Source organism: Lagopus muta, chromosome 4 (genome assembly GCF_023343835.1).
Source record: "Lagopus muta isolate bLagMut1 chromosome 4, bLagMut1 primary, whole genome shotgun sequence".
Taxonomy (NCBI): domain Eukaryota; kingdom Metazoa; phylum Chordata; class Aves; order Galliformes; family Phasianidae; genus Lagopus; species Lagopus muta.
In genome coordinates this window covers 55,929,449-55,941,800 of record NC_064436.1, presented here as the reverse complement: position 1 = coordinate 55,941,800, position 12,352 = coordinate 55,929,449, and the positions used below count along the sequence as shown (strand labels likewise).

Sequence of the window (12,352 nt, the reverse complement as noted above, 5' to 3'; positions counted from 1 at the left end):
TTATAGTCTTTTCAGCTAAATAAAATATGATTTATTGAATCCCAAGTGCATTAGTAGTAATGCTAGACAGCATGCTTGACTGCAAGTTATACTGCATTGTCCAAGCCTGAGAGATTTTTGAGAAGATGGGAGTACATAAATCTTGGCCAAAGAGATGCTCAGCATGTACTAAACTTTCACTTAGTTCTTAAAAGATGAGATCTATTTCATGGGCTACAATGGAATTTCAAAGCTGAATTTCTTGTGAACTGTCCTGTAAATAAATGCTTCTTTGTTATGCTTAGTAAAAACTAAAATAAGAGATTCAAAGTAAAGGATGTTTAGGTAAAGCTTGAAAAAGCTGTATGGAGCTGTGAATAAGGTAACTGAAGAATTTTGCCTTACAGAATTCCTCTTTTTCACAAACATCAGATGTTTAGATGGTTAAATGTTTTAATGAGCAGAAAAAACTTGTTCAAGTAACACATATCTTTGTCGGAATTGTTGAGTCATGGCCTGAACCACTGATTGAGCACCTGGGAAAAGGACCTGGTCAGCCCTGGAAGCACAGGTGAAGGCAATTCAGCTGTGTGACCAGAAGGGGTGGAGTCTGGCTGCACCTCTCTTAGACCTCAGTTAAGGGTTGACCCCCACTGGGGAAGGATTTCTTTCTGCATATTCCTCTTTAGCGTTTGGAGACAGGTGGCTGGCCTTTTTTCTTTCCTTTATAGTGCCTTTCTATTAGTTGCTATGTCATTATGCCTCCTGTATCACTTTTTTATATTGTTAATCTTTTTGATTGTTTAAAATATCATAAAATAAAAGCATCAGAATTGACTGAATCAGAGAGAGTTTGTTAAGGTTCTGTTATGCTGTAGTATTTTTGTTTAGTTTTAACCTGCTGTTATAAACTGATTACTTTTAAGTTCTGAATGTGAATATTCAGGCAAGTTGTTGTTTTTTTTTTTTTTGTGATTGAAATTAAGATTACTTCATTTAGTGACAGTGAATTAAAATGTGTTGTAACAATGCATGCAGTCCCTGATTTTTCTGTTTATTTTTACTTGTCATTTGCATTAATTACAACAGGGAAGCTTGGTTCTAATCTTAATGCAGCATTTAGTTATGAATAAAAACTAGGTGAAGTGTGGAAAAAAAGTGCAAGCTATTATTTTCAGCATCTACTTGTTCTAATTACAGAATGTTTCTGCTAAGATCATTTCTACCTAAGAAAATCCCCTACTCAAAGGTCACAGTTCTTCTATATGTAGGCAAAATTCCATCTGCTTTACTTCCTGGAGAATGCCAAAAGCTTCTCTCTAAGTGAAATTACATGCTTGCCTCCTTTCCTAAGTGTCTGTTCATATGCATGTTAATTAAATGTGAACATCAATTGAGTCTACCTTGATAACATGTTTACCTTTCTAAAATGTTTTCTTGTTGGATTTTGTTGGTAAGGGAATTCCTAAGCCGGTGCTGAGGATCGCAAAATAATTTTTTAAGAAAAAAAAAAAAATCTTTAGTATTTATTCTTGACAATTGAATGAAAATAGGAAAACTAACTTATTTTCAACTTTTTTTTCTAGTGCCTCAAGTTCTCATCTGTTTGTGATAACACAAATCCAATATGTCATAAACATGTTGAAACCTTCTGGCCTTTACAGTTTTACCAGCCTGAGGTAAGAGAGTTATTTAATCTCTTGTCTGGATCAAACTCATTAGGACTGTAGCATATCTTCTTCATTCACAAATGGCTAGCAGAGACTTGATGTCTTGTTTCTCAAGGGTTCTTAATTGTGTTACATGCTGTTTTCTCAAAATAATCTCTTCCTTGATTATCTGTACAATGTCAGAATTCCTTCCTCTTAAATACATACGTCTTTACTTTCCCTGGCTTATGTGTATTGTGGAGAAAGATACTTTCAAGGGCTATTTATCTTCTGATTATATTAAGTCAAATTTTCTAGTATATATACATTTTTTGAGGGATTTCCTTACTGAATGGCCCACCCACGATTTCCTTAAAACAGTTCAGATGTATTTTATGGCAGGTTGCATCTTCATCTTGGGTTAATTTAAAAAGTGAGTCATTTGATGCTCAGTTCTCCAAGTTACAAAAAATCAGGTACTTCTGTTTGCAGAAATGCTGTGTTATAATATATCTGGTCTGTGTTATAAATTGGCCAAAGACAGCAGTGGGCATTGAATAATGCACCAGGAAGAAACTATCTTAAGAAACAAAACATACCTGCCTTTTACAATTTGGGTTAGTGACACTGATTAAATGACAGCAGCAGTAATTTGGCCCTTCCTGCCAATCCATTATCTCAGAAAGGTTAGAAATATTAATTTCGGTTAGAGATTTATATAATTGGAACCTTAGAGAACTTTTTGGAAAACTGAAACACACACGTGTATGTGCATGTAATCATTTAACTGACTACACCTTGTGCAAATGCTACAGAGAAACCATGTTGGTTTCCCAAATCTCTGCTGAGTGCCAGCCAATTCTGTGGTTTGTTTTGTAGGGATATATCATAGTCTAAACTATTACTCAGTGTGAGTAAGGGTACTGGAAGGAGGCTGTAAGTAATTATGTGGATGTATTATGATTAATAAATAATAACAATGATTATTGAAGATGGTTTAACCAATAAGGTCTTTAATAAATGTTTAATAGTTTAAAATCTATGGTAAACAAAACCAGATGGCAATATAGCATATTGCCAAGTCCTGGTTGTGCAGCACTGGGTATACGGTATTATTAGAGCTAAGAGTCCAAATGAAATACTTTGAATGAATTGACCATAAGAAAAAGTAATAGGACCATATTTTGTGACTTTGCATGACTATGTAGTACTCATACACCCCAGAGTAGAAGCATCTTTTTTTTCTGGTCACAGATTAGTTTATTGGAACTATCAGTGTGTATGAGACAGGTCATTTGAGCTTATTTCTTTTAATTGTTAGTTTTGGGGTGAAATTCAGTAGCTGACTGGGAATGAATACATCTAAATGAATCCTTTGAAAACACACTGACTTTTTTTTTTTAGGTAAGTCCGTAGCTGTCCTATGGCTCCTTGATTCTCTACAAAAGTGAAATATCTATTTTTATTGTTTCCTGGTCCTCTGGTTAATTTGTCTCTGTGTAGAAGATTGGTCTAGGTTCCATGTTTTCAATGCATTACATCTAATGGGAGTTGTGACACTTTATAGTGAGGTATGAAACTTAGTACTGGAATCAACTTCTGGACTTCCTGGTCCATCTTCTTACAGCTGTGGTCTGAAAATGGCTGAAGTTTATAGGTGTGTTTCCATTGACAGAGTAGCTTTGATATTACCTTTCTAATTCGAGTAGTCATGTGATCATGACATGGCTGTTCTTTGACAGCTGAGGAGCTGCACTGTATTGAGCCTGTCAACATTCTCTTTAGATTAACTTTAGTCTTGTTTTGTTGGGCCTGCTCCAGGTCTTACTGACAGTATTTTGTATTGACTGTGTTTTTCAGATTCTCCCTATTATTAAGTGTAAGTTTTTAGTTTGCAGGAGTGATGTAATCTTTATGACAGAGGAATAATGACTGTTGATTTAGTATGTTAAAATGTACCCTGTTTGTCCCATGTAATATATCAAAATGCACTGAGAGGAAAGAAAGGAGTTCTTTCTCATCAGATAGAAATTGATTATATCCCTCAAATAAGTGATTATAAAATATAGCTATTGACAAAGGATCAGTAGTTTACAGGCTAGGGTCCTAGGTCCAATTTTTAGTTCAGCTACAAGTTTACCTGAGTTGACTTTTGTCTTACAAAAGCTCATTTTCCTTGTGTGGTAACTTGAATCTGATCTAAGTCAAGATCTGAATAAAAACAAGATAGTTTTTAATTATTATAGAAGTCAGAATATCTGTGGGCTGGTCTTTTTTTTTCCTGATTAACAGTTTGCCAAGTAATGAAGACTTTGATTTATATTTCCAAAGCTTCTTTAAGCAAATAAGAGGAACACAGTAACTCAGTTCTGCTATGTTAAACTCAGTAAAAGTAAGGAACTTGATTTGGCTCCAGCTAAAGCACTGTAGCTCCTTCTGAAGGAAGCAGTGGTTTTGATTTCAACAGCTGCACCCTTGCTATACAGGGAGGCTTTTAAACAAGGAGGAATGGAATAACACCTTCCTTTTCTCCTCATTTCTCAGCCAATTCTCTTGCTTGCATTCATATTAGTAATCAGACGTAGCTGCCCTTGAGAGTTCTCACAGGGCTCATTCTCATCATCTCAAGGGAAAACCAGAGTTTTGCTTAAGAACAGTGACAGACTGTTGTTCTTCATATCTTCTCTCAAGTTAGCTTATGTATGTTGGCAGTCCTGGATAAAATTCTGTCCTTTTGCCCATGGTAAAGACCAGACATTCTTTTCAGCTGTTTGTTTTTCAGCTAAAGCTGTACTTGCAAATTTTGAATGTAGCTGCAGACCGAGTCTGGGCACTGGAGTTGGATCTCTTAACCCATAACCACGTTTGAATCTTTGGTCATGCTTTTGCTCTGTGCTAATTAGCATCTTTATAAACTACTCCTGGGGTTACTTTAGGAGTGAGCGCTGTCAGGACCATTTCTAAAAGTTTCTGTGGGAATCCTGTTTAATAGTAAGGACACAAACTCTTTCAGTCTGTACAGCTGCAGTGCTGGTGGAACATGTGTTCAATTTCCTAGCAGATTGACATGCTTGAGCTGTTATCTCAGTGCCTTGGTTCTCTTTTGCAAATGAAGATAATGGGCATGTAACACTCCCAGGAATGTAACAGAAAATATATTAATACGGTGAAACACATATGTATGAAAGTGTCCATTGTTATTTAAATATCCAAATTAGAGACCATAAATAACTGCATTCATGCAGAACCTAACATTGTTGTACATTAAGATAAACAGTGTTTCGTAGTGGAAATGAAGATTATAAAAACAGGTCTATTTAAAGTTCTATGATATAAAATAGCTGGTGGACGCCATTATCACAAGTCTTTATTAAGACATTTTGCTCAATATGTTTCAACAAGATTAGGGTAGGAATAAATAGGAAGTAGGATAAAAAGTGGATATTCTGCAGGCCTTATAGTCAATAAACATCTCTATAAACAATCCTTAAGGGCTTCTTACACCTTGTGCTCCACAAGGTTTGCAGTTGGGAAGAAATAGTGACTTGAAGAGAGACATGAACTCCTATGGTGAAGGTCAAAGATTGTCTTTTGACTCATAATTCAAATATATCAGAGGGATAAAGAGGCAATTGTGTAATATCTGGTGGGAAAACTTGTGGAAGGTGAGAAAATACTTCATTTAGTTTGGTTTCCAAATACAAATGGGGGTGAGAGGTGAAGAATGAAGTGAGCAGAGGGTGATCTCCAGAAGAAAATCCAGAAAGAGATTAGAAATACTTTTTTATGACCCATGTCACAAATCCTCTTAGATTTCAGTTCTTTGAAAATAACTTAATCTGAGCATTCAGTGCATCATTAAGTTCTGTTTACTAAGAAGCACTATATTCAAAAATTAAGAGTTAACTTGAATATAAAGTTGCTTTCTTTACTAACTTAAATATTTTTGTTGAACACTTTCCAAGTGTATTGAATAAAAATGATTATGATCTTGAGGAGATTTTCTAAGCAGGATATATCTACTTTATTTTTTAAACTGTCTTCCAATTTAAAGTTGAAAATTTAACCAAGTGTTTTAAACAATTTAAAAATCTTTTAACAAATTAGAATGCGATGTTTTTCTTTCCAACAATTTGAATTGTGGCTATTAGGCTTGACTAATAGAAGATAAGAATATGAAAAGATGGGACATGTCATAAAATCTTCCCCTCTTATTTATTTTGCTTTTCAGGTAACTTTTCCAATCTTATTGTGAATTGTCTTTTCTTACAAATCTTATGTAAATCTTATGTCTTTTTTTCTCCTTCTCAGTGTATTGCCTCCTCTTATTTTTGCCTGTTGTGATCTATTTTTATTCTCCCAGATCCTCAGACATCTTATACTCATCGTACTCCCCTGATAAATGTTTTTTTTTCCTTCCAAATTATTACCAAAATATTTGTTTGACAACCAGTTTTTCTTCCTTAGCGAGGTAGTATCAGTGTGTAGTAAGACCAACTGAATCTTAGACTGAGGTTTCCAGGCAGACTAATGGCACAGTGAGACACTTAATCCTTAAGGAAAAGGCAGAATCTCAACTCTTCTGAGATTTCTACTTGTGGAGCACATGGCAGGTGTATGTGAGATTTCTTAATTCCATTTACGAGTTCCTGAGTGGAAATTTTTGGTGGGGGGAGGAGGAGAAGGGGAGGAGTCTTTCTTCGTGTTATTTAGAGAAGTAATAAAGTTTTCACCAGCGATGCAGAAGAGGAGTAACATGCTGTCGAATACATGTAGTATTTCACTTCTGGAAAACATTAATCATACCAGCTTCTAAGAGATGACAAAATTACAGTTCTAAGAGATAGAATGAGGGAACAAATATTAATGTTATAATTAAGATTATAATGGATTATAAATGCATTCAGAGAAGTGCTCTAGAAAGTTAATATTCACTATAACAGCTAAATTTAAACTGTCAGTGCTCATACGAGATTTTTTTTTTTTACTAACTACGCTGGAAAATGTTGCTCATTAATCTATATATTTGAAATTGTACTTAAATCAGCTTCTCATAAACAGAAACTTCTGTTTGTTTGCACAGGGAGGTGTTTTCAGTGTGTTGCCAATACTTTGCATTATATTGTGATGTTATAGAAGCCACTCCTTTTTCCAAAAGGAGTTTCCTGGCATTCTGTGCCCTTGATTCAAATTCAGTAGTCTTACTACTTCAACTACAGAGCTTTTGTAATGTTGACTAATGGGTGATCCTTTCTGATAGGAACTGAGGAATCTTTAAGAAATGAAAGTGTTTTAGAAACCAGAAATGTCTTCATGTGTACAGTTTCAAAATATTTAGAATAGTAAATAAATGCCAAAAAAGTTATGATTAAATATAAGTTTCCATATTGTGACATTAGAACATGTAAAAATATGTCTTATACTTTCACTGCCAAATTTCTCCCTGTTAAGAGTAAGCACACTACCCTTGTCAAAAGAATGAAGTGATGTCTCAAAGCTAGGCCATTGTTGAGTAAAAAGATCCCTATGTAGGTGTTCATTTAATAAGCAGCAATGCTAACAGCATTTCATGTCAACAACAAATATTTTGTAAGTTTTGTATAAAGTGTATAAAGGTGTGCAAATCCTGTATGAAAAATACCATAAACCATCTCTGCCCCAAATAGTTGACTTTATAGGCATGACAGTGTGTGCTTAAAGGTGAAAAAGTGACAAAGAATATAGTTATGAAGAGGACAATTAGTATTTTTTTCCTTTTGTATTTCTTAAATAGCTTTTAATATAACTGGGATAACTGCAGAAGAGGTATGAAAAGGTATGAAAAAGCAAACTCCATAATGAACAAATCTAAAAAGCCAGTTTGTCAGCAGCTGTAATATTCCAGAGCTCCAGAGCTGTCTGTGCTGCCATCCTACACCTAGCCTGGGCCATATTCTTTAACGTATCCCCCGAAACTAAATCACTTATTTTTGTGTTACACTCTTTTAGATCTTGTTGGCCACAGAATGAGAGAGACTTGAAGTGAAATTCAATAATCTCAGCTAGCTGTAATTGGCAGCATGGAAATGAAGCTGAATTTCCATGGAGATATTAAAACTATTGTTGTGCTTCACTGTCTTTTCCCATGTCTTTTTTTTTCTACTGTACTGCTCCCATACCAGTTCTGTTTTCAAGGTCACTATGGCAATTTTACAGCTGCACTCAAAGAAATAACACAAATGCTGTGGTTATGGTGGCCACAGTAGCAATTTCAGTTGTTTAAAAGTGAAAATAAGCAGAAAGTTCAATTGGTCAACAGCCTATTTATCTTGTAATCTTCAGATGATGCCAGTGTCATGTTTTCTGGAATTGGTGCATATCTATATATGGGCTGAATCCAAGACAGAATTTGTATTTTTGTAAGAGAGCAAGCAGTTAAGCATTACACTTGTGTTTGATCTGCTATAATTCACACCAAATTAAGAGTTGGAAATTTCTCAAGGGGTGAATTTTAAAATGTCAAGTATTTTGAAGAATAAAATAGGTTGGTTTTGTCTTTCATTCACTTTCTGAGTTCTTGTTAATTAAATAGCCTATATGCCATTCCTTGCCATTCATGAAGTTTCATTAATTCAGGATTTCTCACTTTGGCTTTACATGGTAGAGAGTTTCTACTTGTGTTGTAGTTAGTCACATGTAGATTTGAATATCATTAATAAGTCTCTATTTCTTCCCAAAGCTTCTTCAAGACTGCACTAAAGCAAGTTATTCTGGGGCAAAAATAATGAAGAAATATGCACGCAACAAATGCTATCAAGGCAGTATTTCATAATCCCTTATGCTGTTATTAGTGACTTAATGAAATGTGGAGAAAGAGGGTATCATTAATGAAATGGAAAATAGATTTCCCACCTGCAAAATGGGGATAATCATTCTCACTTTTTCTAAAAAAATATTAATAGCTGTTAAAAAAAAGTGCACTCTGGTTTTATAATTATTACTGTTAGAAGATGTGGAAAATGAAAAGATTTATTTTAGGATTTTAAATGGATATGTGGATGATGGAACAAATACATTTTAGGGCTGCCTGAGTCAAGTTTGAACTCTAATTAACTGGATTAGAATCTGATTTAATTAAATTATCTGTATGAAAGTTAAAAATTCTTTTGGATAAAGAATACTCTATTCCTTTAATTATTTTTAGTGACTTTATTTATTGGATAAGCAGAATTGAAAAAAGGAGTAATGAATTCAAAGAATGAATGTTTATGGGAGTAATACATAAAGGTTAAATTAAATTGGTCTCTGGATGAATTCAAACTTTAAAAAGAAGTTCATCTATGTCTGCTATATAGATAGCACCTGAGGTGTGACTTTAAGTGCATGTACTCATTCAGAGACTAGAGTGGTCTCCTTAGTTTAGATTAGTCTCTATTACTCTAATGTGTTTACTTGTCCTGCTCTTTAACTGAGCCACCACTGAGACTGCTTCATCTTTGGAAGATGCACAACAGTTGTATCACTTGAATACACTCAAGTTAGTAACCCTGGGAGAGGCAGGAGGACCAAAGTGGCTCTGGTGTGGCTCCAGGGCTGCTGATGTCCTCCAGATCTGTTGAGAGCAGATGCTTTAAGTAGGTGGTGGGTTACATCTGAGTGAGGCATCCTGTCACCCTTGGAGCTGAGCAAGCTCTATCTTCAAAACCCTGAGACCTTATGAACATAATTTATGCCTATTCATTTTTACGTGAAACCTAGTATCTTGCTAATTTAAAAGAATGTCTTATGTGGGTGAGTGTGTACATACACGCATACACTTAAACTCTCATGAGCATAACAAACTCTTCACTGATTTCTTAAATGCTTTGGAATTTTGAGTAACAATTTTGTGCTTATCTCACACACAACAAAGCATGAGATTGTTAAACATCTGATTTAAATAATTACAAGGGCAGTTGGAAGTGTTTCTACCATAGAAGGGCTGTGATATGCTGTATTCTAATTGTAAAGTGCATTTTGAAATGATAGTCTTCTGTGTGGGAATACAGATTGAAGCAAAAATGAAGATTCAAAAATGTTATTTTTTCTTAGTGTAGGTAACCTCCAGTTGTTTGAATTACACTGTAGTTTTCAGATCAATATTACATTTGTTAATACTATAATGTATTCACATCAGAATTACGTATGTAATCATATTTGCTGGCTTTGTAGTAAATTGCATTTGGAGTGAGCTAGTGATTAAAATACAGCTCCTAAAAAGTACTTTTCATTATGCTTAGTAAATATTCTAGGTATGTGCAGATGATTAATTAGTCACCTGTATCACAGGAGAAATAATTCTTATTTGAAACCACTTACAGCATACTGAGATTTTGGCATACAAACTCCTTGCCACAAAGCATTTCCTGAAGGGGCACCTGCTGTAGTATTTTTTTTAAATACTATTTTGAAAAATATAATCTAACTGTAAGAAAAATCTTATCTAAATACAGAATATTCTGAATGTGATCACTTGTCCTTCATATCCCTTTCAGAGTATGTTCTTTTTCATAGAAAACCAAGTGTCGTTTACTATCTCACAGACATACTGAATTAACTCGAACTCTGGAACTAGAAAATTTCTTGCATTAGAAGGAGGGATGGGTGACATAAGCCTTTCAAAGGGAAGAATATGATGCTTAGCTGACCCCGTTAACATAGGCACAGCTTAACTTCACAGCAATGGAATTGTGCCCCTAAGAGATGGTAAGTACAGAAAAGAAAGTAATTTTGCTCGGTTTATGTACCTGTAGATCAAAAACATGGTAGGTCTTGAGTGTGTTTATTTAAGCTCTTGCAAACTGTCTTTCATGGGGTTGCTTTCTGTGAATGTGATTCACTTCTGATTCTAAAGCAATGAAAATATACTTAGTGAATCAGTGGATGAGAGCTAATAAATTCTGCTTATGAGGAAAAAAGTGTTTTGATCATAGAGATTGAGGTTAAGAACATTATTGCAGTGTATGGGCTGATGCTGATGGCAAAACTTTGGTCCCTGTGAAGCCATTTTAACTCCAGTGGAGGTAGGGTGTGGTCCTGCTGCAAATTGTAATTAAGCCTGTAATCTTCTAAAGGGAATTAAAGACAAAGGCTTTTATGTAAAGTTTTTTTTTGTAATGGTAGTTTTCTGCTGTGAGGTTTCTGCAATTTAATTTAAGCACAAACTACTTCAATCTTTGCTCACACAGCAGCTTGACTGCAGTTCAGCTCTAGGATCTCTGCAGACAGGGCTCCCAGGAGAAAAAGCCTGCATGAAATATTTCGAGTGAAGATTAAAAGCTTCAGTAATGTTCCATTAAACCTCATTGCTTTTAAAATAAATGGACACTTCATTGCTCTAAGACATTTTACCTGTAGGCATTCGTTTGGTGTCTCATGTTTTTAAATGACTTTGCCCACATTCTGCAAACCTAAAGTCAAACCTAAAGATGTTACAGGAAAGAGGGATTAAGGAGTAATACATGTAATGACTGGTAAGATCAGAGTGAGTTAAGATCAAATTTTAATTGGTCATGAAGGATGGTGTGGTTTTGGGATGTTGTTGTAGCTTTGTAGTATCAATTAATTAAAATAATTAGATGTGACCTGGAAACTTAAGTCATTCCACCTATGTCTCTTTGAGATGGTCAGATTAAATTGTGTGGTTTTTTAATAAGCACAAATGGATACATGTGAAGTATTTTAACGGAAACCTGAAACCACACACTGTGTTCCTGCTTGTATGTTTTATAAATAAAGCATTAAAGCTTTAAATATACTTAAAACTCTCAGATCTTTCAGTCTAATCGGATTCCTCTTTTAAGTGAATTTAGGTGAATGAACAGTTTTAACCTCAGGACTAAGTCTACTGCAGTAAGTCTCAGTTTCACTGATACTTGTGTTAATTATTAGTGTGGCAAGCACAGACCCTGCTAAGTAATTAATGTATCATTGTTTCAGGCAGTATAAGAAGGGATGCAGATGCTATTTCATAACAAATAGAGATATATTATGCTAATGTTCCTAGCAGTATGGATAATAATTGTAAGGTCCACTTCAGCTCTTGCTCTGAAGCTCTGAGCTCATCTGAACCTTATGCTCAGAAAAAGGATGATCAAAATACAAATACTATAGGGGTTTAGCAGGAGATTGCAATATCTACTCATGTCACAGACTACGTAGGCTCTCTCATAAGTCATGTTTCTGTATACTTGAACCACTCAAGCAATAATATTCAGGAGTCTTTCTTTCATTACCTTTTCTGAATTTCATTACCTTTCTTTCATTGCTTTTCTGAAGGCAGCAGTCAGCTATTTTTTGTTTCAGTTCATGAGTTGGGGAAAGTGGGAAGGAATATAATCCCCCTGAATTTCTGTGCTTTTACTTTCATCAGAAATTGCGTCCAAAATTTTACCTACTATTCTGTGAAGTCTTCTCCTCACTGTGGCATGTTTATGTCTATCAATCATTGGTTTCAGTGGAAAAGAGCTGCTATAGAAATCAGTGGTCACAGGCAGAGAGGTGATCTCATAGACAGCAAAGGTCAGTATCAAGATAGTCCAGTTACCTGGGATGACACTGCTCATTTGCCCATTTTCAGTGGGCAGTCAGTGCAGAGTTTGGAGCTATGCTATCATATCTCATGGTGGCTTCAGCTGGTGAGTAGTTGTGTTTGTGTCAGATGGAGTTTTCTAAGATACACTTGTTTGGTTGCATTGCAGTAATCC

General features: G+C 35.0%; 1 long non-coding RNA gene across 1 annotated transcript in view; it reads left to right on the top strand.

Annotated features, from left to right (window-relative positions):
* Positions 1-582: 582 nt before the first annotated feature.
* Positions 583-12,352, top strand: part of LOC125691876 (uncharacterized) — a 28,290-nt gene continuing 16,520 nt past the window's right edge. Inside the window, exons 1-2 of the long non-coding RNA XR_007376302.1 lie at positions 583-681; positions 1,566-1,658. This is a non-coding gene — a long non-coding RNA (uncharacterized LOC125691876). The remainder of the gene's footprint in view (positions 682-1,565; positions 1,659-12,352) is intronic.